Source organism: Urocitellus parryii, chromosome 4 (assembly GCF_045843805.1).
Source record: "Urocitellus parryii isolate mUroPar1 chromosome 4, mUroPar1.hap1, whole genome shotgun sequence".
Lineage (NCBI taxonomy): Eukaryota > Metazoa > Chordata > Mammalia > Rodentia > Sciuridae > Urocitellus > Urocitellus parryii.
In genome coordinates, this window is record NC_135534.1 from 30,202,821 (window position 1) to 30,230,501 (window position 27,681).

The window sequence follows — 27,681 nt, forward strand, 5'->3', positions numbered from 1 at the left end:
AAAAGGCTGAGCTTCAGGAAATTGGGTGATAAACCTTAGGTTCACAGCTATTTCCTGTAAGACTTGGAACTTGAACCCACTTTACCTGACTCCCACCTCAGAGGTTTCACATACACTGCCTCTTTGCTCAGTGCTCTCCACATCCGCAGAGCACTATCTCTGGTTTCTATCTCTGGTTTTCCACATAATACATGTACATGATGCACGTATGTTACGATGTCCACTCAAACTCCAGGATTGGGGACAGAGAAAGAAATCCAAGAATTGTTTAAAAGCTGGAATATTTAAAATGCCCTCTCTCATTCAGTGGTGGTTTCTTTCTTGCTTATCAGCACCTAAAATTAAAAAAAAGGAGGAAGCAAAGAAAAACCAAAAGCAAAAAGGTTGGGAAAAAACAACAGTAAGAAATTATTTTGAAATCTTTTTCTCTTTGCCTGTCTGTTTCTGATGGTAAAAAGGTAGAGAAAATAATCAGAGGGAGTCAGAGAGAGAGAGAGGGAAGAAGAGGAGATAATCACTGATTATTAATTTCTATTCTGAGTGAATTAGTTTTTATTAAAAAATTTTAAAATAGCTCCAAGATGATTAAGAGGAAATGGTAAGAAACAAAAAGCTTCCTCTCATTTTTCTTCTCCCATGCACGACACCCTGGCTTCACACAGCCAGCAAATGGAGTGTGGTGCTTGACCATCTCGTCCTTCCCACTGAGAGGGGCATTCAGTTAGGGGCAATGGCAGACCAACATGGCCCTAGGATCTGCTGGACTATGTAGATGTCTTCCCATCTTGTAGTGTTGTGAGAATTAAAGGAGATTATGAGACTAGATAAAATATAGCAGGTGAAAAGATTTAATGCAGCTCCTGGCAAATAGTAGTTTAAATAAAACCACGCACCCCGCTGCATAGAAAAATGTCTGAGAGGACACCTGCTAACCTGTTATTAGTTGTGTTAAGCAGCTTTTCTTTACTGAGATAAAATGCCTGATGTGAACAACTTAAAAGGAAGAGAGGTTTGTTTGGGCTCATGGTTCGTGGGCTCCATTGTGTCTTTGTCTGTGCTGACAAAGATACAATGTCATGGCAGAGGGGTGTGGCAGCTCCCCTCATGGTGGCCAGGAAGCAAAGGGAGAGAGCCAGGGGTTGGGGACCAGAAATACCCTTCTAGTTCATGTCTCCAGTGGCCTACGTTCCCCAATAGGCCCCATCTCCTGCAGTTGCCACCACCTCCCCATAATGCTGTCAGTTCTGCACTTTATTCACTGTTGAGGTCAGAGCCCTTATGAGCCAATCATCTCCCCAAAGCCCTGGCTCTGACCACTGCTCAACACGTGAGCAATGCATTGAGGGAGATTCCAGACCCAAATTATAAACAACAGCATCACTCCTCACGAAGTCTGCACGTGGTAGAAGCACTTTTACTTTTTCACTGTGTGCATTTCACTTTGTATTGCATAGAGCATTGTGGGAATGGTGTGTGTGTACGAATGGATGTGTGTGGTGGCTCAAGTTAAAAGTAAGAACAGATACACGGCGATAAAGAATGCGACATTTTCAATGCCTGTCTGTGCCATTGTAAAGTCTGTTCTCATCCCAATGGAATCATAGAGGTTCCTCTGGTGGCAAGGGATGGCATCCACGGAAGAACAGATGCCCTTTGACCTGGGCAAGCAGGAGAATTGAGCAGCGTGGGTACGTAAGCAGGAGGCCTTCTACAATTGTGATCAGAAGATGTGAGCTGGGGTTGTGGCTCAGTGGTAAAGTGCTTGCCTAGCATGTGTGAGGCACTGGGTTCGATTCTTAGCACCACATCAAAATAAATAAAAATAAAGGTATTATATTTATCTATGATTAAAAATATATTTAAAAGGAAAAAAAAAAAGATCAGAAGATGTGTAAGATGTCTCAGCTACAGTTGCCTTCCCATCAGGCTTTTACACTCCAGGAAGGGGAACCTGATTGGTCCATGTGGGGCCAACACTTCTGTGTTGTTTGATGTTTTAAAAAATTAGACTCTCGTGGCACTCTTAAAATAATAATGAAAAATCTCTAGCCATGAATACAACAAGTGGAGCTGTATTGTAAGATCTCAACAAAAAGTCTTTTGTGCATCTTTTACAGAGAGCCAATGAAAATCAAAACCAAGCAGCGTGATCTGTCATCTGCATTGTGATACATTACAAAGTGACACATCCGCCTTGGGTCTGAATAAATGTTGATTATGATAGCAAACACCCACACGACAAATAACAACACTTGTCTTTCTGATTCCGACAGTTAACAGATCCAAAATTTCCATGAATTTGTTTAGTGCTGACTCCCCCAGCAGGAAGGGAGTTGGAGACCTTGATTAGGGATAAAGGAAAGTAATAGGGCATTTCCTGATTCTTCTACCATTAGTTGGCATTTTACAGCGATTTGGGCATAGGATTTCTAAAGCATATAGAAGGTATGCAGAGTATTCCGTGTGTGTGTGTGTGTGTGTGTGTGTGTGTGTATGAGAGAGAGACAGAGAGAGAGAGAGAGAGAGAGAGAGAGAGAGAGAGAGAGAGAGAGAGAGAAACATGGAGAGAGAAAGAGAGAGAGAGTCAGAGATGCAGGGTGGGGAGGGAAAACATTGCATTGCCCCCGGGCAGAATGATTGAGGGCTTGTCTTAGGCCTGCTTGGATTCAAACTGCATTTTCTGTGCTGACCATCTGTGTTTCCTAGGAAAGAGGAGCCCAGCCAGGGCCTGAGAGGTTGAGGAAAAAGTGAGAAGCAGGGAGCCTGGCCAGCCCGGGTGGGGCTGGGGGATGCTTTGTGTTCTCAGTAATGCCTCCTGGCAACATCTGTGCCACAGAGGACTTGCTTGGCCACCTCCCCTCCTGGCAGCACCTAAGCGTCCTTCCCAGGGTCAACAATCCTCCTCTCGGCTACCCACCCCTTTCCTGTGATGTGTTTTGTTTGGAGGATGAGCTGAAGTTGCTGGGGAAATGATTAGAAATTACTTAGGTGAAGGCAGAAGCCATGTCTTTTAACAACCAGGGATGCACTAGTAACCATTCCATTTCCTAAGTCTTGACACCTGCCTGGAAGCTCATGTCTCCCTGCAAATCCTTTTAGGTGTGCTTTATAACTCCCATGTACAGAGGAGCAAACTAAGATTCAGAGTTTAAGTGAATCATTCAAGTTGACAGAACTCTTAAATGGTGGGGCCAGGTTTGAACCTAGGCCAGTGTGTCTCCAGGTACCTGATTCTAACCCCTCCTCCATGTCTGGAAGCTGATTCACAAGGACCCAAGAACTTGAAGATCTGCAGCACTTCCTGGGTGCTCTGGGACCAGTCACAGAAGGGCTGAGAAACCTCAACAAATGGGGAACCTGGTATAATGTTGGTTCCCCAAGCCAGCACTGTGGTAGTGTTATGCCAGATTCGTGGGACCCCAATAGACCTCCAGGAGCTGAATCCGATGCAATCACACAAGAGTCTTTATTGCAAGCTCGAGCCTGGACTCACAACCATTCCTGATGCAGCTGTCTCAGGGAGTGAGTCCCAGTCCTTTGTACAGTGAGATTTTATAGGTTTTGGGGGGATACTCTATGCATCACAACATCACACAGCAAATCATTCCATACTGCGGGAAAGTCAAACAACAACTCTTAACATTGATTAGCACATTCACTGGCGGGAACAAGTTGGGTAGGGGTGATTGGCTAGTATAAGAGGGAGGTTCGTTTGAACTGATTGGTTTAGGCCACGAGGGGAGTACGTGCGGAACTACATGGTTTCCCATCATGTTATCAACCACCTTAAACTACTTGGGGGTCATCTGGCATCCCAGGTATTTTCCCTGTCTCATGCTGATTGGTGGTTGCTAGGGGGGTTGCCATGGGTCCTCACCTAGCCTAACTGATCAGGGACACCTGGCACCTCAGACTTCTCCTGTTATGTACAGACAAACAACTCAGCAGGGTGGGTATGTGCTTAGGAGTGCTCTGTGGGTTTTTCCAAGGACAAGGGTCACGCCCCCTTCCTTAGGACCGGCCTTGAGGTAGAAGCTGCTTTTATTTATTTATTTTTAAAAATGGAGTCACATTAGTTTCTCAGTAGTATAATTATAAGCCAAGCCTTTACATCTATGATGTGGGTCATGGTTGGCAGACCAAGGAACGTGAACCCTCAGGAGTTCAAACCCAGCATACCCAGAGAGGAGGGATGGGGACTGAACCCAGGGCCACTCCTCAGGGGAGATAATGTCTTGCTAAATTGTGAGATTGGCCTTGAACTTGGGATCCTCCCACCCTATCCTCCTGAGTGGCTGGGATTACAAGAGTGTCCCGTGTGAGGAGGCCTCTTTCTAAAGATCCAAAGCATTTATCTTGGGTGCAGCTTGAGATGCTGGGTGTCCTATCTTTTAAAGTTGCTGAAACAGGACCATTGGCCTGAATAGTTTTATTGGAATTAAAAATATTGTGAATTTTGTGCTAACTGCCTCTGGCTATAACCGGAATGAAAATGACATTGCTTCAGACAATATCGTGCGCTAATTAAACCAGTGGAGAATGAAACAACAGAAGCAAAACAGCAACAAAAATTGGAGTCCTGGGCTTCAGCACACTCCCCAAGCAGGGCAGTTGAATTTAAATTCCCATTATTTTGAGTGAATGTGGCCCTGAGGAACCATGTGGGGATGGGTTTTTTTTATATGATTCCAGGGAAGTCCCTCTCTTGCAGTATAGTAACTTTTATAAAGCCCTACCGTGCATTGTTGAAAAAGAAAAGTACAAAATATATGTATTCCTGGTAAAAAGTCCAGGAGATACATACCTAAATGTTAACAATGGGTCTCCTTGGGGAAAGGGAATTTGAAGAGAAAGATTTCCTTTTTCCTTTCTTTAAAATTTTTAAAAATACGGCCAGACTCAGTGGCACACACCTGTCATCCCAGCGGCTCGGGAGGCGGAGGCAGGATGATTGTGAGTTCAAAGCCAGCCTCAGCAAAAGTGGGGCGCGAAGCAACTCCGTGAGACCCTGTCTCTAAATAAAATACAAAACAGGACTTGGGAGGTAGCTCAGTGGTTATGTGCACCTGAGTTCAATCCCTGGTACCTCTCCCACCAACTTAAAAATATGTTCCTATAGTGTTTATTTTATTTTTTGGTATTGGGGATTGAACCTAGGGGTGCTTTATAATTGAGATACATCCCCAGTCCTTTTTTTTTTTTTTAGACAAGGTATTGCCAAGTTGCTGAGACTGGCCTTAAACTTGTGATCTCAGCCTCTCAAGTCACTCAGATATCAGGCATATGCCAATGCACCAGGTTCCTATAAATTCATTATATCCACCATATACTTTTGAGCAGACCGGAACAATCAAGGGAATTCTTGATGCTTGGATGAATCATGCTTCATAGCACCAGATTATCAAAAAGAAGATTGGACAGGTGACCATTAAGAAGCTGCCCCAGTGGACCAGCAATCAAGGTGGGGAGCATCTGAGTTTAGGAGGCAGCCATGGAGATGGAAAAGAAAGTGAGTATCATTGAAACCAGGAGGCCTGTAATCTCAGCTACTCAGGAGGCTGAGGCAGGAGCATCACAAGGTCAAGGTCAGCCTTGCCATTTAGCAAGATCTTGTTTTATAAGAAAATTAATTTTCTCCTAGAGGGTTCTTGAAAAAATCTCTTGATTTGAAAAATCTGGAGACGTAGCTCTGTGTAGAGCTCTTGCCTAGTATGTGAGAGGCCTTGGATATAATCCCTAGTACTGTAAAATACAGAAGAAAACAAACAAACAAACAAACAAAAAAACAAACAAAAAACAAAAGAGTGAGGTGTATCCCCTGAATTGGCTTCAGGCTTCCCAAATGGTGCCATTGCCATGATCCATGGAGTCTAAGCTGATGATGCTGAGGGATGGAGGGACCCCCTGCAGCTGGCCTGCCAATTCTCAGTGCATGGCTGGGTGGGAGACGGGTGGACACATGAATGTGTTTCTTCACTTCAGTCTTTTTTTTTTTTTTTGTAATTGTAGATGGAAAGAATGCATTTATTTTATTTGTTTATTTTCATGTGGTGCTAAGGATGGAACCTCGTGCCTCATATGTGCTAGGCAAGTGCTCTACAACTTAGTCCCAGCCCCAGCCCCATTTAAATCTGTTGCTTTGGGTTCTTGCTGGCTTCTGTTAGAAGTCTAATTATCTTCAAGTGAAGTCAATATTTCACATATTCCTCCCCTGGTCTGGGCTGTCATGCCCCTTCCCCTCAACCAGGGAGAGTGCAGCCCTTTCGAGGTTCTATGCCACTTCTTATGCCTTGTTGGGTTACTTGAATCTCCTTTTGTTCTAACTTTGAGAAACCCACCTCCAAATGGCTTAAACAATAACAGAGAAAGATTTAAGGCATAATTAATTAGAAGATCTTCTGGGTGGGCTTGATGGGGGAGGGGCTTACCCATGCTGGTTCCTTTCCAAGCTTTTTGTTCTGTTTTTCACCCAACATCAGTCTAGCTTCTCATGGTAACAAAATGGATGCGACAATTCTAGGCTTTACCTCCCCACATCTAGAAGGACATTGAGAAAACTTATTTTCTCCTAGAAGCTTCTTGAAAAGTCTCTTGATGGTATTCTCTCTCTCTCTCTCTCTCTCTCTCTCTCTCTCTCTCTCTCTCTCTCTCTCTCTGTTTCAGAATTGAACCCAGAGCCTCATGCACCCTAGGCAAGGGCTCTACTACTATCTTTTGGACCAGGGAATGCTGATTGGCTGACTGGCTTGTTTCCTGAGCCAATCACATTTATGGCATGGTAATAAGGACTGCCCCTCTCCTATATGGTAGCTGCATAACAGGGGACAGGTGGCAGGCACATCAGGGGGCCATTAGGCTCCAGTCTGGAGCAATGAAACAAGAATAGAGGAATAGCTCCTGTCAGTGAGTGTGTGGGGCGTGGATAGAACTGACGTAAGATAACGTCAATAAGTAAGGGTGACAGAGGATTTCTGAAGCTGAGAAGCAGGACAGTGAGGGTGGGCTCTACTCAGCGTGGCTTAGGTTTCCTGAGCCAATCACACTTATGGGGCAGAGTAGCCCTCAGAGGTGCTGTACCTCTGGGGCTATGGGACAGGGGCTGTCAGGGAGGATGGTTGCAGAGGTGCCTGTGAGAACTGGGCCTGGAGTTCTGGACAGGGGCGTCTAGGGCTTTTCTTGGTTCTGAGGGAGGCCGGTGGAGGAGATGCCCTCCTGTGGCTATGTTGGCATGAGCAGGGAGCTGGTGAGTGGCACCCATGGCAGCATGGAGCAGTGGCACTGGACATGTGGCAAGCCACAGACCCTGAGTGGCTCAGAGGACGTTCCTGACCACTGTTACAATAGTGAGCCCCAGTAGTAGTATTTTACTACTTGTTCTGAAGTAGTGAGAAGCATTAGCAGCAAAGGAAATGGGAGACTAAAGGACTGGGGGCTGCCCTATGCTGAAAAGTGGTAATTTGGGGACCCTCCCGTTTGGACTGCCAGGGCCCTGGGGAAGGGATGTCTTGAAAGCGTGATAACTGGGCTTCCTCCAATCTGATGGATGGGAGCTTGAGCAACTTCCTTTTTTTTTTTTTAAGAAATAAAGACCTGTGGCATTATTTGTGTCACAAGAGCATGGTGCAGTTTGTACACACAGAACCATAAAATCATGTGCAAATGTAGCTTACATACATTATCTCATTCCATCCTCACAACACCCTACAAGGCAGTCAGTGTCATCCCCTCTTGATGGGGAGGAAACCCCAGCCTGGAGGTGTAAAGTCCATGGCCCAAGGTCCTGAGCTTAAACATGGCGGGCTTGGCCTCTGAATCCAGCATCCGCTCCTACGACCTTTCTTGTACTTTCCTAACATAACATAAATGTGGCCAGCTCTCCCACCCTCCCCTAGGAAGCTATATGCTTCAAGAAATACGATCTCATCCTTACTTCTAGAGGGGAGGTTGATTTTTCCACTTGATCTAACTATACCGGCAGGATTCTGAGTTTTCTCTCTTCTAAGGGAGAGCTTCTCTCCTTTTTCGCCTCCAGATGGGTTATTTGGGACAGTTACCAGCCACTTGCTGTCAAATCTGAGAATGAGGCCAATACTCAAGATGGCAGAATGGAGATAGAGAAAAACTGGGTTCTTGACACTGGAGTTGAGTACTAAATCACACATCCCAGAAGCCTCTAGTAGAAGAAGCTGCTGGTGACCTTTCTAGTGCTTTCACTTCTTCCTCCTAAATAACAGAAAATCTCTACTGATGAGCCTAGTGATGTTCTCAGAATTAGAGCCACATTTTCCAGACTCTCTTGTGAATGAGGGTAGCCGATGAAAGTTAAGTGGTCCTTTGCTTCAGCCCTCTTTACCTTCCTATTTCTTGGAATCTGGGCACCATGATTAGAGCTGTAGCAGTCAAAATGTGATCATGAGGCTAACTTAAAGTTGGAAGTCATGTGCTAAAGAAATTGTGGGTCCTTGATGACTTTGGATACCAGTTAATTTCTGGGCTTTTTTTTTTTTAAGTGAGAGAAATAGGAATCTCTATCTTATATAAACCACCGAAATTTGTACTTTCTCTTATATGCAGCTGAGTTTGATCCCAACTGAGAAACTTATATATATTTCTGGGTTTCCTGCTGGGTGAGAATTAATTTCCTTAATGTGTACACTGTTTGGAGTTGGGGTTCCTTTTATGTGCAATCAATACCATCCTAATTGTTTCTTCTCCAAAACCCACACTGTTCACATTTATACCATGTAGGCAACTACAACTCAGGCTGTATTCTTCAATTCTCCATTATTTTTGGATCAATTCTCCATTATTCTTGGTGCAAAAGATTCTAACATGTGGATTACCTCTTTCCACACATTTTCTGCCTTTAAGCCCTGTCTTTGGGTCATAAAGAGCCTTAAAAAAAAAAAAAAAGCTCAAAGGAAAAAGCAAACGTAACTGGTAGCTGCAATGGATGAGGCTGGTCCAATGCTGGTGGGGGAACCCAGGTGGTTTCTTTGTCACCTACTGCAGCTATTTTTTTAAAAAAATATTTTTTAATTGCAGTTGGACACAATACCTTTATTTCACTTATTTATTTTTTATGTGGTGCTGAGGATCGAGCCCAGGGTCTCGCACATGCGAGGGGAGTGCTGTACTGCTGAGCCACAACCCCAGCCCTACAGCAGACTATTATAGTAACAAAACTGCCTGAGCAGAGGCTAGGCTTCGAGCAGCTTCCTGCATGCCCCTTCATTCCTCTCACCTGCTCCTGACTTCCTCTGCCCAATCGTGTGGTTGGCCCCTGCACAGAAATCCTCAGGGAAGGAGTTTTAATAACTGGTGAAACAACTATTGACTCAGGTTTTGTTTGTTCGCCACTAAGTTAGCATTGAATAAGTGCAGGGCTCTTGGCTTAATAGGCCAGTTATTGTGTATTACCAGAATGGCAAATTAATTATTAAAAGCTGTGCTTGAGATATACCAGAGATCTAATCAAAGCAGCCTCTTTTGTTCCTAATTTGCAGTAAACAGCGCATTTCTAGCCAGTCGGTATCTAGTTCAAGTGTAACAGCTAGCTTGTTAAATCCAATCTATTAAATCTAAATGAAGTCCAGGAATTAGTATTGGAGAGTGAGGGGGAGACTTTGTCAGCCTACATACCAAACATCCAAGTCAGCAGCTTTGTCACTGCCATCCGTGAGGATGCCAGAGCCAGTTCATAAAGCACTAGTTCATTCTCCAGGGACAAAACCACCCACCTTCCTTGGCCCAAGCACCTTTCCTTTGGATGTAGACATGCAATGTCATGATTGTAAAGACAGCTACCATTTACATGTAACTTGTGCTTTAGGTCCATAATCTCCAATTCTTGACAGCAATCTAATTTACAGAAGGAAAAACTGAGACTTAGAGGGGTTAAATCATCTGCCTGATGTGTGTGTGTGTGTGTGTGTGTGTGTGTGTGTGTGTGTGTGTGTGTTAGAAGAGCTGGGATTCAAATTCAAGTCATATAGGTTCTACGGCCATCCTCTCTCCAGTTGCCGAGGTTCAGAGACTATGGAATGAGGAATTTCTCTCCTTGCCTCTTGGCTTAGAACCTGATAAGCAGAGCAGTCTATTTTAGTCCCTGTCCCTTCCCAGGGAAGCCCCAGACTTGCTTCACTGTTCATAGGCATGCGCATTTCCTCCCTGTCTCACATCTTCTCACTGCCACGGAGGGGTGGTGACCCTGACCCACCTTTGAGCATTCAGTCCCTTCTTCGTCCTTCTGCACAGCCTGGCAGGGTTTATCATCAAACTCAAATATGAAGGAAAACAATTTCCAAGGAGAAAAAAACATTTCTAATGGATCTGAGTCGATTTTCTCCATTTCCCTGCTTTGTGAGCCTGTCTGAACCCCTTCAGCTCAGGTCTTTGGCTTACAGATGAGAGCCAGCAGCTAGAACATGGAGAAAATAAAAGGCAGGCACAACCCACTGCCTGGGGCTTCATTACAGCTCACAGCTTAGGATGAGGAGCCTAGTTTCGCCGGGGGCCTGACCCACGATGTTGCTGAGCAGCCAGGTTCACCTGGTTCAAACCAACAAGCTGATAGAGGGAGATTCTGTGTGGCATCTACTCTGGGGAGTCATTCATTTCTTTTAGGAAGTCTGGTCATTCATTTCTGTTGGCCTCCCTTGGAGGCCTCCCTCAGGTCCTGCGGTAAGCATGAGGTCTTTGACCTAACAGGAAACGTGCTGGAATCCCAGAGGCAGGAAAGAAGAGGCAACGCTGGGCCGAGAAGACTTGGGTTTGAGTTAGGGTGACCGACTCTCTGGGTGGGCCTGGGACTTCTGGAGGTAGCACTGGGTGTCCTGTGTACTGAGACACCCCTCGGCACCCAGTTGCCCTAGTTTGAGTTCCAGCCCTGCCCTAATCGTGGGTACCTGTTTTGTGCCAGGCAGTGTTCCAGTGCCAGGAGAACAGCAGTAGGCCAAGAAGAGTCCCTGTGACCTGGGAGCCTCTTGCTGTAGGAGTGTACAACTCAGGAAAACACAAATAAGAGGGTTTTCCATGAGTCAAGAAGATCAGGTAGGTATTGAGGCATAGAATGACTGCATCGTGGGAGGGGCTGACACAGAGAAGATGTGCTGCCAGGAGTATGTGTGACACTGAAGAGAGACCTTAGTGAGGGGAAGGAGGCCAAATAGAGATCTTGCAGGGTGTGTTTCAAGAAGAAGGATCATCAAGAGTAAAGGCCCCAAGGTGGGAACATACATGGTGGGTTTGAGGGTTGGCAGGAGGTTTATATGATGAGAACAGTGGAAGAGGGAGAAAGAGGGAAAGGAAAGAAGGGGTTGAAGAAGTGTGTGGGGACTTGATGATAGAGGGGCTTGGGTTCCAATCTAGGCACCCCCATGTGGACTATCATTGTCAGAGGAGGAAACAAAGGTTCAGAGAAGTTGGTTGGGGCTCGTCAACAAACTTCAGGACCAATGTGAGAACTTACAGTTTTCTTCATGAACCTGTTTTTTCTTTGCTGGGTTTTCTATCCTTACAAGAGTTTCACCATTCGTGGAGTAGAGTAGGTTCAGAATCTCAGTGTTGCCTGGTTTGCCCCTCCACCTCTTCCCCATTTAGTTACCTTCCCAATCTCATCAATTCTGCTTCCCTCTGGACCTCACATTGCCCTTCTTTTCTCTATCCTTCCTGACACGGCTCTGGCATCATCTTTCACCATCCCTTACCTGGAGCAGGATCCTGATTGGTCCTTAGTTTCTTTCCCACACTGAAATGTGGTGCTGAAACCGTTTCTTTGTTTTTTGTTTTGGGGGGTACTAGACCACTAAGCCACATCCCCAGTCTATTTTTTGTATTTTATTTAGGAACAGGGTCTCACTGAGTTTTTTAGCACCTCACTTTTGATGAGGCTGGCTTTGAACTCTAGATCCTCCTGCCTCAGCCTCCCGAGCCACTGGGATTACAGGTGTACACCACCGCCCCTGGCTGCTGAAACACTTTCTAAGACATGAATCAATTCGGGTCCCTCCCTTGCTTAAGCCGATCACACTAGCATGTTTTTCTTGGATCAAGATTCCCAGAAGCAGATTTGGAAATTGAGATTTGTATACTGAAAGTTCATGGCAGGGACATTCTCTTGTTTGTTGATATGGTGAATTATATTCAATGATTTTCTAATGTTGAACTAACCTGCATTCCTTGGATAAAATCCACTTGGTTTTGATGTATCATATTTTCATTTTGCTGTATTCAATGTGCTAATATTTGGCTAAGGATTTTTGCACTTAGGTTCATGGTTTTTGTCTTGTGTAATGTGTTTGTCTGGTTTTGGAAGGAGAGTAATGCTGGTTTCATACAATAAGGAGAGGTGGATTAGTGGGCAGGACATAGACTTCTATTTTTAATATTAAGATTTTTTTAGCAGTATCTGAATTTTAACTATTTTTGCTTTGGTACATGAAATCAATTTCTTAAAACATGAAAACAATTTAAAAAAAAAACAAATTCAAAGTTAAGGTTTTTCATGACTCAATATTTTTTTCTTGGAGTGGGCTTGGAGAAAGAACTGAGCTGGCTGCAATTGGGCTGGGTAACAGGTAACAGGATTTGGTAGGCCTGGACCTGGCAAGGTAATCATCACCACGTTTAGGGCACTTTCAAGGTGTCGGGAGCTCTGCTGAGCACTTCACATTATCTGCTCTGATCCTGACAAGAGCCAGTAAACTATTTCTATATAACAAATCATCCCCAAAGTTGGTGGTCTAAAACAACAACTGTTTTTCTTTGTGCATGTGTGTGTACGTGATTCTACAATTGTGGGTTGCACAATTGTTCTTTGTTCCTTCTTAGGCCACTCATGTGACTTCAGTCATCTAGTAAGGTGGCTAAATTAGAGTAGAATGGTCCAACATGGTGACCATCTCATGATCATAATGTATCTGGTAATAATCTGGGGATGCCACCTGGGGTATCGTAGATTGGTGGTAGTCTTTCCACCAAACTATCTTGGATTTCTTAGATGGCAATGGCAGTACTCCAAGAGAGCAATGTGCCAGCATCATCAGCTTCAGCCGATTGGTCAAAGAAAATCATGAGGATACATGGACAAGCCTAGCATCAACGAGGGAGGTTAATAGCAAGGGCATATGGGAGATGGGATTCACTGAGGCAGTTGAGGGACTAGCATGCTGCAGGGGGCTATGAACAGGCATTTACTCTTATTCTCATTTGATAGATAAGAGAGCCATGTTAACAGCCTACCAAGGTCTCACTCATGTCTGGCAAGAGGGTGGTGGAACTGGGTCTTGCACTTTCTCCTCTCTCTGACCTCAAAGCCCATATGGTAACCACCGTGGGTCTGGCACTCTGCCTTGGCATTGATTCTCTGGCACAGTTCATTGTCCAGTTATCCTGATGGACATAACAAGCCACCTACTCTCAGGTCTGCTGCTGGTCTCTTATGCATTTGCTCTTAACCATCCATCCAACCCACATGCCCACGCGTGCACGCACACACAAGCGTATACACACAAAGGAGCAGCATTAGCGTGTTTGACCCATATTCTCCTTTTGCACACACTCCTAGAGGTACCACAAGATACTTCTCACTCTTATTCCCACCACATTGTAGCGATGACTCTTTCTGCCATTCAATGGGTGTGGTGAGGCCATGCACCTACGTGGTACAAATTTTTCTCTCTTTATTTTTTCAGCATCCAAGTACAAGAAGAAAATGGCCAAGCAGGCAGAAAAGTTGTCTGCTCTTTCATCCATCCATCTCCTTATCTGGCTTCCGGCAGAGGAACTGCTGTGTTCCTTCTCTCCCACCACTCAGGAGACTGATGGAAACGGGGCAGGCGGCTGCTCCCCCCATCAATGGCCATCAGAAATCTTGTAACATCTGACAGGCCGAGACAGATTGCCTCTCACTCAGTGAGGCCTGCATTGTCGATAAGGTCCAGCCTGAAGGCCCCAAGCGCTGTTTCAGTGTTGTTATTGCCAACATGATTGAGAGGGAAGCCTGCAGTCTGTCAACTTGGCCTTCACGGAACTATTAGAGTGAAGCAAGAGATAGAATGTATTTTGTTTTCAACAAGGTTCCTCTTCTGTCCTGAATGATCGACTCCAAAACATACCATCAAAAATGGCTTATTATCTCTACTTTTAGGATATCCAGGAATTGTCTGGAGGAGTGCAAGAACTGAGTGTTGATCTTCACTGAATGCTGTGGTACTACTTTTTCTGAGATTACTAATTGTGGTAGTCAGAGTAATACCCCCTGCCCTCTATAGAGGACCAGGTTCCAATCTCTGGAGCCTGTGAGTAGGTTATATTACATGGCAAAGGGAAATTCAGCTGTAGATTAAGGTTGCTAATCAGCTGATTTTAAAATAGGGAGAATAACCTGAGTTATCCAGTGGACTTGAAGTAATCAAGAATCATTAAATATGTGTTCGGGTTTAGAAGTGAGATGTTCCCCAAAAGCTCATATGTGAGACAATGCAAGAAGGGTTAGAGAAGAAATGATTGAGTTAAGAGGGCCTTAACCCAAGTGGTGAATCAATCACTTGATGGAATTAATTGAGTGGTAACTGAAGGCTGTTAGGGTGTGGATGGAGGAGGTGGGGTATCGGGGCATGGTTTTGGGGTACATACTTGTATATGGCAAGTGGAGTCTCTGTTTCTTGATCATGTGAGCTGCTTCCCTCTGCCACATTCTTCTCCGCGTTGTTTTGCCTCACCTGGAGCCCTGAGGAATAAAGCCGGCTGTCTATGCACGGAGACCTCCAAAACCATGAGCCTCAAATAAACTGTTCCTCCTCTACAATTGTTCTGTTTGGGTCCTTCAGTCACAGCAGCGAAAAAGCTGACTAAAACAATATGGAAGAGTGAGGTCACAAATCAGAGCCGCTGAGAAAGCAATTTGCCCCTGCTGGCTTTGAACGTGGAAGAGGGTCATCAGCCAAGGAGTGTGCAGTGGCTCTAGAGGCTGGAAAACTGTCACCCCTAGAACTTCCACCAGGGCTGCTGACCCCTTGATTTTAGCCCACTGAGACCCGTTTTGGACTTCGGAGCTCTAGAAGATAATCACTTTGTTTCATTTTAAGCCACAATGTTTGTGGCAATTTGCTACAGCAGGAATAGAATCTAATGGAATAGATCTAATGAAACTACTTTTCATTTGATCCTTGAAGAGTAGTCGGTGTTTTAAGTGACGTCATTGCATTTATGGAAGGCTTTAGCCTACCCATAGTGGCAGAATTTGTAACTTTTGTGTGGGGTACTTGCCTACTCCTCATACCCTATAGGAAATGGGATTAGAGTCCTTCTTGCCGTGTATCCTTCTGCCGGGACTTATCTGACTGATGAGGCTGAAGAGCATACTGAGCCTGCTGTGTTCATGCACTGTTTTATTTGCTCAAGATTCTGTGGGCTGGCAATTTGGACAGGAATCAACTGACCCCGTGTGATGTCACTCACAGGTCCAGCTGTTGACTGAGGTTTTTTGTCTGGGGCACTTTGGTTTTTCGCTCACATGGCCTTTCCACTGGTATAGCTCCATTGGGCACTGGGTTCTGAAAGGGAGAATGCATAGGTCTCTTGACCCAGGCTTGGCACAGACGTTGCATACATCATTCTGTCGCTTGCCATTGGCCATGGCAATCACCAGGGTGACACCCATTTAGCAAATAAAAAAAAAAAAAAAACAGACTCCTCTATGGGAGCAAGGGCAATCTACACTGCATGGATGGGAAGAATTTGCAGCTACGTTTTTCAAGCTGTGCCCTCTTGATGGGTCGCTTTCCTGTAGCAGATGTCCTGAAGTTAGAATATACTCTTCCTTCTGTTCCTACCTCTTTCAAGAGGTGAGTTCACCAGGGTAGGCTCTGCCCTTGAGGGGAGAAACTTGAGGCTGTCCAGCTGTCATGACCATGATGAGCTGGTTCAGGGTAATTCAGAGGGGAAGTGACCAAAAACTCATTCAGGCAGCAAGCAGCAGAACTATTATTCTTAGGATCTATGTTTGATCCCTTTGTGTATATCTCAATTGCTTCACAACACGAAGGTTAGAAAGGTCTGATTGTAATGACTTGGAGGAGATAGAGAAATAAATAATGACAAGAGGGAAAAAGTTCAATAAGGACAAAACCAGGGCATAGTTCTCAAAGTCAAGGTATAAATTCCACCAACGTGAGCAAGAAACCAGGATACAGAACGGAAATGGCTTTTGTCATCTTTGTGGACCAACTATAAAATGTCCAGCAATTAGGATGTTTAAAAAGTGCTGACAAAATTCTAGAAACTATTGGCTGGTTTTGCATTTCCTTTCTGATTATGTTACTTTCACACGATGGCTGGTATCTGGAGAGTTCTTGAGACCGCAATGGGATATGATATAAACTGGCACATAGCATTCAAATATTTCAGTTCTCTCTAGTTCATCTTTTTCATAGAAAACCCAGACGAGTATATATTGAACATTCATATGCCCAGACGCATTTTCACTATTGATGCAATTGATAATGGGACACAAGAAATGAAGGGTGTCTGTGGGTAGGCGAGAGTTTTTCAGTTAGCATTTAATCCAAAAATCATTCTCTTCCCACAAAAATGTCAGGGGAAAATCAGAGTTATGGAGGAGCTCCTTTTGCAGCAGCAGGAGCTGCAGCATAGCGATTAGGCCCTGATGTGTGAACATAGGCAGGTTAGAGCTGTCGCGGGAAGCAGAGCACTGTGGTGGAATAAGCAGAGGCTTTGGCCAAAGATAAGTCAGGGTTTGAACTCCTGGATTTGCAAATGACCCACTTTGAAACCTTGGTAAGATTCTTTTACCTTTCTCCATCTCTGTTTCCTCTGTGTAACGGGGCTCATCATACTCAGCTCAGGACTCTTATAAGGATTAAATGAGATATATTTCGAATATTTACTCCTGTGCCTTCTAAGCACATTGTAGATGCACAATACTAATGGCCTTATGGAATCAAACTCAGAGAATTAGTGAGTGGCATTGTGTTTCAAGGCCTTGCTTGGGTCTGTGCAGTCGCTAGCAAGAACCGAAGTAGCTAGGGTAATAGTGTTGGGGTTGAAGGAAGCTCTGTGTTTTAAGGGATGTGATTTCAGCAACGACATAGTTACAGATAGTATTAGAACGAACCTCCTTTTCAAAGAATTTACAAAGAAATAATGGGTCCGGAATGAAAAGCCATGGCCCAGTGTGACAGGGATAGGGGAATACAAGGATGATGTAGAATAAGATGACCACAAAATAAGCAAAGCTGAAGAGTGGGCAGGCTGGTACCCATTGCAGAGGCAGAGCTTTGGTTCCCATTGGCTGCCTGCCAATCTTTCATCTCATCAACTTGGTGAGGCTGATTGCTTTTCTGAAAGCATCCTCTCCAACTGCTCTTGGAATATTCTGGTGTAACAAGTAAGTAAATTGACCAAAAAAAAAAAATATATATATATATATATGGAAGGGCACACCCTTCCAGCTGAGCCCCTTAGCCCACCTGTCAGCAGCTGGGAAAAGCCGTTTCCTTGCTCTTTCACCCATACACCAGGCTTCCTGGTGCCCCTCCCTGCTTCTTCCTGCAACCTGCTATAGCAATAAGCCAAGGGATTCATTCAAACTGCCCTTTGAAAATCAATCCTCATATTTCTGGCTGCCTCGTGATCATGGTGATGGCTCCCTAGGGGCAGTAAGCCACCTGTGGAAAGTCACTGGGGTCCTTGGGGGGATTCCTGAGTCTCCCTACAGGGTGGGGGAAGAGCCGTCTCCTGCTTAGGCCTAGAGACAGGAAAAGGAGAGGCTGCTCCTTCTTGATCCTCATCCTGGGGACAAGCTTTACACACTAGAGCTCAAGTGTGCAAAACCAGAAAGAAATTTCCTTTATGTTGATAACTGATCTCCTTTGGCTCTGAAGCTCCTGTTAGAGTGTGGGGGTGGGGGTGGGGGGAACATAGACAAAACAGATGCCAGTGACAGAGAACAGAGTTCCTTCCAGTTTTAAGCAGTCCCCCTGCGGGTACATGTGCTAAAGTCTGTTTCCTATCAGGTGTGTTTTCTCTTTTCCAGAAGTTGTTCTCTGCTCTTTCCCCAGATGGCATCTGAGGTGGAAGATGGGGGTGGGAGGAGGCTCAGGGTATCCTCCAGGGGGAGGGGAGGAGCGCTTCGTCTGTGTGTGGTCCTCTGGGGCTCAGCTTCTGGCCCCAGGCTGTACTGTGTCAGGGTGCACTGCTGGGGCACCTGGTGAATGTTCCAGAATCTATGGAAAACAAGCACAGCCGTCTGCCCTGTTGATTCCAGCCCACCTGAGGTTGGTTCTTCAGGACTTGATCATGGGCCATGTCAGTTCCCCAGGGCTGGCCAGACCTCCCTGTGGCGTCTGCTGCAGGATTTCCCTATCCTGTGTCTCAGGGAACCCCAACAGGCAGGCTTTTCTGTTCTTAATTCTCAGCTACCTTCATCACCCCTTTCGCTGAGAACTTTCTAGATCCTCTTTATGCTCTGCTAAAGCCAAGAGAGACACTGGCAGGGCTGGCCTGAGGCTGTCCCAGGCCCAGCCCATACAGGCACCTTGTCCCCAGGTGCCTGATGGCACTCACACTCAATGAGCATGATGCCCCCTGGAAATGCAGATTTCTCCCCCAGGTGTGAGGTGCTCCTGAGCTGTCCTAGCCATGGTCTTTCTAGATTTCATGATGTGAATGTTCACACCCAGCCCCGCCTGGAAGGTGTGTGTGACCTGGACAGGGCAGGGAGTCAGGACTCTGGGCCTCACTCACTCTTCCTCTCTTATCCCTCTTCTCAGCTCCTCCCTCCTCCGGAAGCATGCTCTTTTTCCCACTTGGGCCTGACAGGAGCTATCTCCTTATTTTCCTTGTTCCCAATTCTTTGGCCTTTGCCTTCCCCTCCCCAGGTCCAAGATGGCAGAAGCCTTACAGGGGAAGAAATTAGATTTTATTTATTTATTTATTCATTCTAATTAGGTACATATAACAGTAGAGTGCATTTTGATTCATTGCATACAAACGGAGCCCAACTTTTCATTTCTCTGGTTGTACACGACGTAGAGTCGCACCATTTATGCAGTCACACATGTACCTAGGGTAACGATGTCCATCTCATTCCACTATCTTTCCTGCCCCTATGCCCCTTTCCCTCCCTTCCCTCCACTTTGCCCAAAGTTCCTCCGTTCTTCCCATGCCCCCACCCCACCATTATGGATCAATGTCCACTTATCTGAGACAACATTCAGCTTTTGTTTTCTGAGGGGGATTGGGTTTCTTCCCTTAGCATGATATTCTCCAACTCCATCCATTTACCTGAAAATACCATGATTTTATTATCTTTTAATTCTGAGTCATATGCCATTGTGTATAGATACCACAGTTTCTCTATCCATTCATCTACTGAAGGGCATCTAGGTTGGTTCCACAGCTTAGCTATTGTGAATTGAGCTGCTATAAATATTGATGTGGCTGTGTCCCTGTAGTGTGCTGATTTTAAGTCCTTTGGGTGAAGACCAAGGAGTGGGATAGCTGGGTCAAATGGTGGCTCCATTACAAGTTAAGAAATTAGATTTCTAACAAGGAAGATATGGAAAGAAAGATGACTACCACCTCATGCAGCTGTGTGTGCCAAGGTCTGCTGAAGGCCAATGGAGCAAACAGTGACTCACCTTTGGTCGAGATGTTATGATACCTTTGTGGATTTTGAAGTCAGAAGAACCTTTAGGGATCTTTCACCATAATCTAGAAGGAGGCTCAGAGAAGTGAAGTGACTTGCTCAAGGAATTACACCACTAAATACTTGAATGGTGTCCAGCATAGAGTTCATTCCACTTTGCCACGTGACTGTCAGCTAATATTAATACTAACACACCACCAAAAAATACAGGGCAGTATTAGTAACAAAATAGCCAGAGACCTGATGCTGTGTGGACGAGGAGGAATGTATTTTGTCAAGGTTCTCCAGCTGGTTTATTCCAGAGAAAGAGAATGAACAGTGTGTGTGTGTGTGTGTGTGTGTGTGTACATGTATGTGTATGATATATATCTATATTATCTATAATATGCCTATCTTATATATAGATCTCTGGCTCTTAATATTTACTTCAATGAATTGGTTCATGTATCATGGAGACTTGGCAAGTTCAAAATCCCCAAATCTGATGGCCGCAGGGCAAGCTGGAGACTCAGGGAAGAGTCCTCCTTCCTGCTGGGGGAGGCTTCCATCCTTGTTGGATGAGGTCCACCCCCCCTTAAGGAGTGTAATCTGTCTTTCTCAAAGTCTATCTTATCTAAAAAATGCCTTCACAGAAATAGAATAATGCACCAAATATCTGGGCACTGAGGTCCAGACAAGTAGACCTGTAAAATTAACAGTCACAAGGGATTTATGGGGTTTCATTATGAACTGGGAAAATATTGCCAAAAAAGGCTCCACAATCCCATCTCGGCAGGTGAAGTTTCCAAAGAGTTAGTGATTGCATCTGGGTTTGGGTTTTAAATGGCCAACTTGGCTCCCAGACCCTCCATTAAGAAAAGGAGGGAGGTACATGACGTTGAAGAAGTGAACAGGGAAGAGGTGTTTCCACACCTGCTTTGCTTAGGTCATGTTTATAAGTAGCAATAACCCGTTCAACATGGAGGAAACACAATCTGCAAAGACTATAAACTGTGTGATTCCAACTCTTTAACATTCTTAAAAAAGGCACAACTATGGAGACAGTAAAGAAATCAGTGAGGGCCAGGGGTTAGTAGGCGAGAGGCAGGAATAGGCAGAACCCTGAGAAAATATTCTGTATGATACCATGGTGGTGGACACAGGTCATCAGGCATTTGTCCAAACCTGCAGAATGTGCAACTCCAAGAGTGAACCCTGGATTTGAAAGCTGCCTTGTAATGATGTAATGATGAGTGCACGTAGGTGTATCAATTGTCACAAATGAGCCCTTCTGGAGGAGGATGTTCATAGTGGGGGAGGCTATGCAAGGGTGGAGGAAAGGAGTACAGGGGGAATTTCCAGACCTGTCTTTCAATTTTGTTGTGAACATGAAACTGCTCTTAAAAAATAATAAAATCTTCATAAAGAAGCAAACCACTTCAAACTTACTTTGTCTGAAGGGGAGAGTTTATTATAAAGACAACAGGAAGAAAACAGGGCTGGAAAAGAACTATGATCGGGACCAGGACAGGAGCTCCATTCATTCTGGGTCTCTTGTCTCCAGCTTTCTTCATCTCTGGAGGTTTGCTTCCTCTTTTTCCTGGTTTGTGCGGTGGCTGAAATATATCCTTATGCAGGTCTGGCCATCAGAACAAAGTCAGACTCTGTTTTTCCATTTCCAGTTCCTGGGGGAACTTTGTTCAACTCAGCTTGGGTAAATTGCTCACCTCTGATCCATTCGGTCATGACAGAGGATTGAGGTAATACTTTACGAAGGACTGCCAGGGGCTCACTGCTTTACATCGGGAGGAGCTGAAGGGTTTCAATGTGAACCAGGTAGATATTACCAAAAATGATCCCCTCTTCCATCTCAGTGGGTGGCTCCAGGAAGTTCAAGTTCACACCCATGGAACATAGTGGGCTGCCTACCTCTGTGCCACCGGTGCTTTCTGCATCCTCCCTTCGCAGGACACAGGCCTCTGTGACATTTCTCAGTAGGCGGAGGCAGCAAAAGCATCCTCTGCAAAATGCCAGCCTCCCCCGGTCCCTTCAGTGGAGGGCAGATTGGGGCTTGTTGCTGTTAACAGCTGTGAGGAACTGAGGGTCATGCCATCGAACTGCCTGAAACGAAATCTCATTCACAATTCAGTTCATGGTCCAAGAAACAAAAATAATATTTAATGAGCAAAATCTTCTTTGTTTAATTATGGTAAATGTCAAGGTTGAATCCAAGTGCTTTGCTTAAGGTCAACTGCTCAGTGCTATCAAAAAGCATTTAAACCAAAGCTGATGGGCTATTAAAGGCCAGGCTAGTTAAAATCAGGCACCGTCCTTCCTGGGTGATTTATTTCCTCCTATTGGAAGCAGTAATGTTGGAGCTGAAACAACGTACCAGCAGCTTCTGCCTTGCTCTTCTCTGTAGTTTTTTTTTTTTTGACTGATGAGGGATTCCTTGATGATATCAATGCCTCAAGTCTCCCAAAGAGTTACCTCCAAGGCTCAGGAATTTAGTTTCCATGATGTTAGTGATTTTAAAAGGTACTGACCTTTTTCCCAGAGCTTCTGACTTAATTGTTGTAGGGTGAATCCTGGGCCTTGGTATTTTGTTAAGGTTCCCAAGTGAAGTATTTCTAATTTGTAATGGGAATGGGAACAACTGGGATAGATGCTTGAGTTAGTTAATTAAAATAAGAGATACGGAGAGCTAAAGCCCTTGAGTCCTGAACTTTCCTCCATATTTCTCTGTCCTTTCTCATTGTTTGCATTCAATTCAAATTTATATTAGTCTCTGATGCCTCTTATTCTTGGAGCCCAGAAATGTTTCCTAAGACACAGAAGGAAGATCCAGTAAGGTCAAAGTTGCAATACCAAGCTTTCCTTGTACTGGGTAGTGAACAGGATGGGACTTGCCCCCAGACCTCCCTAGCCTCCGATCGCATGGATTATCGAAGGTCAGTTTTGAAGGCTCTAAGAGAGATGAGAATTCAGACTCCATCTGGGGTCCCTCTAGGTTGTCTGAAAGGAACAGGACAGTGGACCTTTTCTGCACAGTGAGGAAATCTTTCTCCTGTTATTTATGCACATGGCTTCACTGTTCCTTCTTTCTTTCTTGTCATACAATAGAAATAATGATCTTGGTACTGGACCCTGTGCTGCGCCAGGACAATTAATCACCCACCAAGTCATTTATTTCTTCCTACTCTAGTCCACCAGGACCATTATCCTGTAGGTAAACAGAGGCGCCAGTAAATCACAGACAGAACACCAGTCAGGGGGAGAATAGTTGATTAAGCGTCTCTATAACTTATCGTTACATAGCACCTCTCATCCCAAAGGATCTCCAAGCACCAGACAGACTGATGTATGCACCGCCACCCAGCCCCTATATATGTCATTTTCTACACCATTTTCTACGCCTTAAGGGGGTGGAATGTTTATTGCTCTTGTCACATAGTTACCCTCGACACTGCAGTCATGGATTGGATAGGAAGCAAAGTAGGGAACTGTTTGACTTCCATGTCCTTCCAGGCAATGAAATCAACCACCAACCAGGAACCCAGCCGCGATCAGGGGGCATCCTGCTTACCCTCTTGGGCAAAATTCCTTTTGTTCGTAAAATGCCGAAAATATAAAAAGTCCATATTGATTCTTCTTCTAAAGTTGGCAGAAAGTGAGCAGACCTGGAGGTGGAGTGTGAGCCAGGATGAGATGGAAAGCAAGTACTGCCAGGGCAAACATGTTTAGGATTTGCTCGATTCATAGTCTAGAAGGGAGTCACAACAAGGACATGATCAGCCCACTCCTTAAACTTCAGTGGCACGTGGACCTCTTTGAAAGGGAAAGTAAAAGCAACTTCTACTTTCCTTCCACTGTTCACTTTGACCGTTTGGTTATAATGCTATTTTCAGATTTATCCTCATGGCTCTGATAGATGTATAAAACCCCAAACAAGTTCAATTCAATTCAGTAAGAGTTCAAGTCAAACAAAACAGCGCAGCCAATGTGATTCAAGTTAACGACATTAATTTAATGGGCAGGATGATGCCCTTTTGCTGAAACCAAATTACCTCTCAAAGGGGAGTATGATATTGACTGCTGTCTCGTTAATTCTTTTAGGTTTAGCATGCCTGTGTTACCAGGTGCTGAGTGATGACCCAATTTCCCACAATTTCTCTCTATCTGAACTGCTATGGAAACTCCCTTTGTGAAGTATACTATATTAACTTATTTGGCCTTAATTTGGGCAAATGTACCATTTCTGTGCAAGGTCTACATCTGTGCCACTGGAACAAACAAGGCCCCTGGGATCCCATGGTAGAATTTGATTACCAGGCGTGAGGAGAATGATGCACAGGATGGCAAAATTCAATTTTAAGACTGCAGTCCAAAGGAAAACCCTCAATTAAAAAAAAATCCTCATAAAATTTTTTAAGACATTACTGGGAGTCCCTAGAGCCACAGACCCCCATATTGAAACACATGTCCAAAGTAACTAGGTTAGGACAATTGTGAGTTTAAAGCTGGAATCAATAAAGAAAAAAATCTGAGTAATAAAAGCAAAATCAGATTAAAAAAGGGCTGGGGACGTAGCTCATTGGTAAAGCACTTGCCAAGCATGCATGATGCCCCAGGTTCGATCCCCAGCACTGCCCCTTCCCCCAAATGTAGCACAACAATAAAATTCATTCCTTAATAGAATCATGGGCCTGAGTATGGAATCTTCCTAAAGGCATGGCAGAGACTGCTAAATGTCCAAGCGTGTCTGTTCTCTCTCATTTTAATTGTGAAGAGAATTCCCCCATTCACAGCTAATCACATCAGCCACATTCCCAGCTTCCCCTGAAGCTTCTTGTGACTGAGTGATCAGATTCTTGTGGTGCGCAATGGGAGCAGAAGTCCATCTTCCACATCACTCCCTGGAAAGGAAATGGTCTGCTGTCCATTCTGGCTGGTACTTGGATGTCCACAGCACCAACCATGAAGCACTATCCTAAAAAAAAAACCCAGAAAAAAGAAATAGAAGGAACGTGGGCCTCAGAATAACCTCACGGAGGAGAGCCGCCCATCTCCCTCGCTTACCACCGTTTTATCAGACACCAAACTTTCTGATATAGTCATTGTGTTTTGGGGTCTTTTGTTACAGCCTCTCATCTAAACTCTAGCTGATACAGAACATAGTAGCTCACAACCCTGTTTCATTCATTCAATACTATCTATTTTGGACTTCTTCAGTGCCAGGCTCCAGAGTGGAAGGGATTCATTTGAGATTGCACATTTAGTTAACGGTAGCTTTGGGGCCAAGTACAGCTCTTCTGACTTCTAGAACAACTCTCTTGCCACTTCACGCTTCCTCCTTATCCAGCTGTGTGTTAATGCTCCAACCTCTACAATTAATCACCGATGGCCAAGTGTTCCCAGAACCCAGTGTGACCTGGTAGGTTTTGCCTCTCACATGGCTTGGTTGATTCTTGCTGTTTAGGGTTTTATATTTTGAAGGGGAGAATAAAAACAGTCTGAGCCAAATCAGAGGAGTTACTAACCTAGAAGAAATGTTTATTCATCACCGCAAGACGAACCCTATCTCCTGTGTATTCAGGGATGCCCAGGGAAGCTCACAGTGTCTCAGCACCACCTGCCAGCAATGACGTTGTTACCAGGAGGCAGAGGTAGTCATGCACAGTGTAAGCCAATGTTTATGCCAGGGAAGGAAATAAACTGGAGTCAAGTTAGGTCTATCCACCTCCACGTTCCAAACACAGTCTGAAGGGTGAGAAAGGAAAGTGGCAGAACACAGGATGAAACAATACACATCCTCTTCTGCCCCCTCCTTCAAAGTCATTTTTTATTGCGGCATCCTATTTTATTTTCCTTAAGGTAGTATAATGCTTACAAATCTTTTTCTGCGTTTTTTTTTTTTGTTCACACTTTTATGGTCCATTTTCCCTAAAACAAGATATTTCCATGGCTGTCTTGTTTACCATTGATTCTCTAGTGACCAGAAGAGTGAGGCTCTCAAAAGCTTTGTTGCGTGAATAAAAGAAGAAATGAATGAATGCATGAATAGGAAATGTGATGACAAAGAAAATGAGCCACATAAATCATGAAACCTAACACAGCTCGGCTTATCAGGTGACATTGAAAAGATTGTATTTTTCAATAAAGACAGAGAAATACTATGCCCTTACCTCTTAGAGAGATGCAATCATTCCAGAACACCCCTCCCCTGCTTTTGCCACAGTGCCTTGACATATACCTCTGTGGTGGGCCTTAAGTGTTGTATTAATTTCACATTTTAATGAAATACCTGGTGCGGGCTCCTTTGGTAGAAAAGAGGTTTATTTAGCTTGCAGGTTTTAGAGGCCAAAAATTCCACAGCATATTAATGGCCCTGGTGAGGACCCCATGGTGGATGGCAGACCATAGCGGGAGGAGAGATGACGTCTTTAAACAGGAAGCCCAGATAGACTTAGCCTGGCTTCTACAACAACCCGCTCTAAGGAGAACTCACTGTAGAAGATCAACATCCTCCTTCCAAGGACATCCCCCAGTGACCTAAGGACCACCTGCTAGGCTCCACCTCACAAAGATTCCACACCACCTACTAATACTGCCACTCTGGGACCAAGCTCCTATCATGTGAACCTTGGGGCAGGGTGGGAGACAAACAAGACCCAAACCATAGCTGATGTGCTCCCTGCAGACCTCTACTACAAGAGTGTGATTGACAAGGGCCCTGGTGGCTGCTGGACTCTGAGGTCAATATTGCATCATTCGCTATTGTATTAGGATTCTCTAGAGGAACAGAACAGGATGTATAATTATAGAATGGGGATTTATCAGGTTGGCTTATGTGACTAGAAGCTGGATAGTCCACAATGTTCATCTGCAGACTGGAGAGCTGAAAGGAACCAGTAGCTGCACAGTCCAAAAGGCTGAAGGCCCAGAACAAGGGGGATCTACCGTGCTACCCTCGTCTGAGACTGAAGGCTCCTAGAAACTCCCTGGAGAATCACTGGCAAGTCGGCTTGGGAAGAGTGAAGAAGAGAGAATCTGATATCCTCAGGGGATTGCGATGGCAGCAGCAATCAAGAACCCGTTCAAGAAGAATGGAGCTTGCATCTGCTGCTGCTTCCTTGTTCTTCCAACTTTTATTCCATCCAACCCACCATCCTATTGGACAGTGCTGCCCACACTTAGGGAGGCTCTCCACTTTAGTTCGCTATCCCACATGCCAATCATTCCTGACACACCCTCATTGACACATCTAGAAGCCTCTTACTCCTTGGCATCTCTTAATCTAATCAAGTTGACAATTCAAATTAACTATTACAGCTATGGTCTGCTTCCAGCCCTGGGTGGTGCTGCAGGGAGATGAAGGAAGACCTTTTTTTTTTTTTAGGAATCACAGGACTCCTCTGACAGGTGATGTTGTCATGAGAGCTTTGTAGAACTCTCCTTGGGCCATCAGGTGACACTGGAAGCTTCTGCTGGCTTCCTGCTCTCCTTCACTCTCTCACAGAGCAGTCTGGTGACTCTCAGCCTCCAGGTTCCCTCTGGCTTCCTTTCATAGGTGTTTCCCCTCCCAAGTCCTTGCATATTTAATCTCATGCTGGAGTCTGGGACCTCTGTTGGTTGGAAGGGTGGCTAACCCCTGCACCATCCCACTTTGAATCTGGCACCTGCTCAAACACAGCCTCCGTCCAGATCGCCTTCCATTCTCCAATGCAGTCCAAATTTGCAAACCCTAATGGAAAAACCCAAGGCATAAGGCAAATCCTATTTATTAGTCCTTGCTCTAGATAACTAGCACAACAGGAAGAATAAACGGCAGAAGGATAGGAAGTTGAGACGTAAAAATCTCTTTTGAAGGACTGGGGTTGTGGCTCAGAGGCAGAGTACTTGCCTAGCATGTGTGAGGCACTGTGTTCGATTCTCAGCATCACATATAAATAAATAGATAAATGTCCATGAGCAACTAAAAAAAAATCTCTTTTGAGTCTTCTTCACTGTGAGAGAAGATGTCAGCTTTG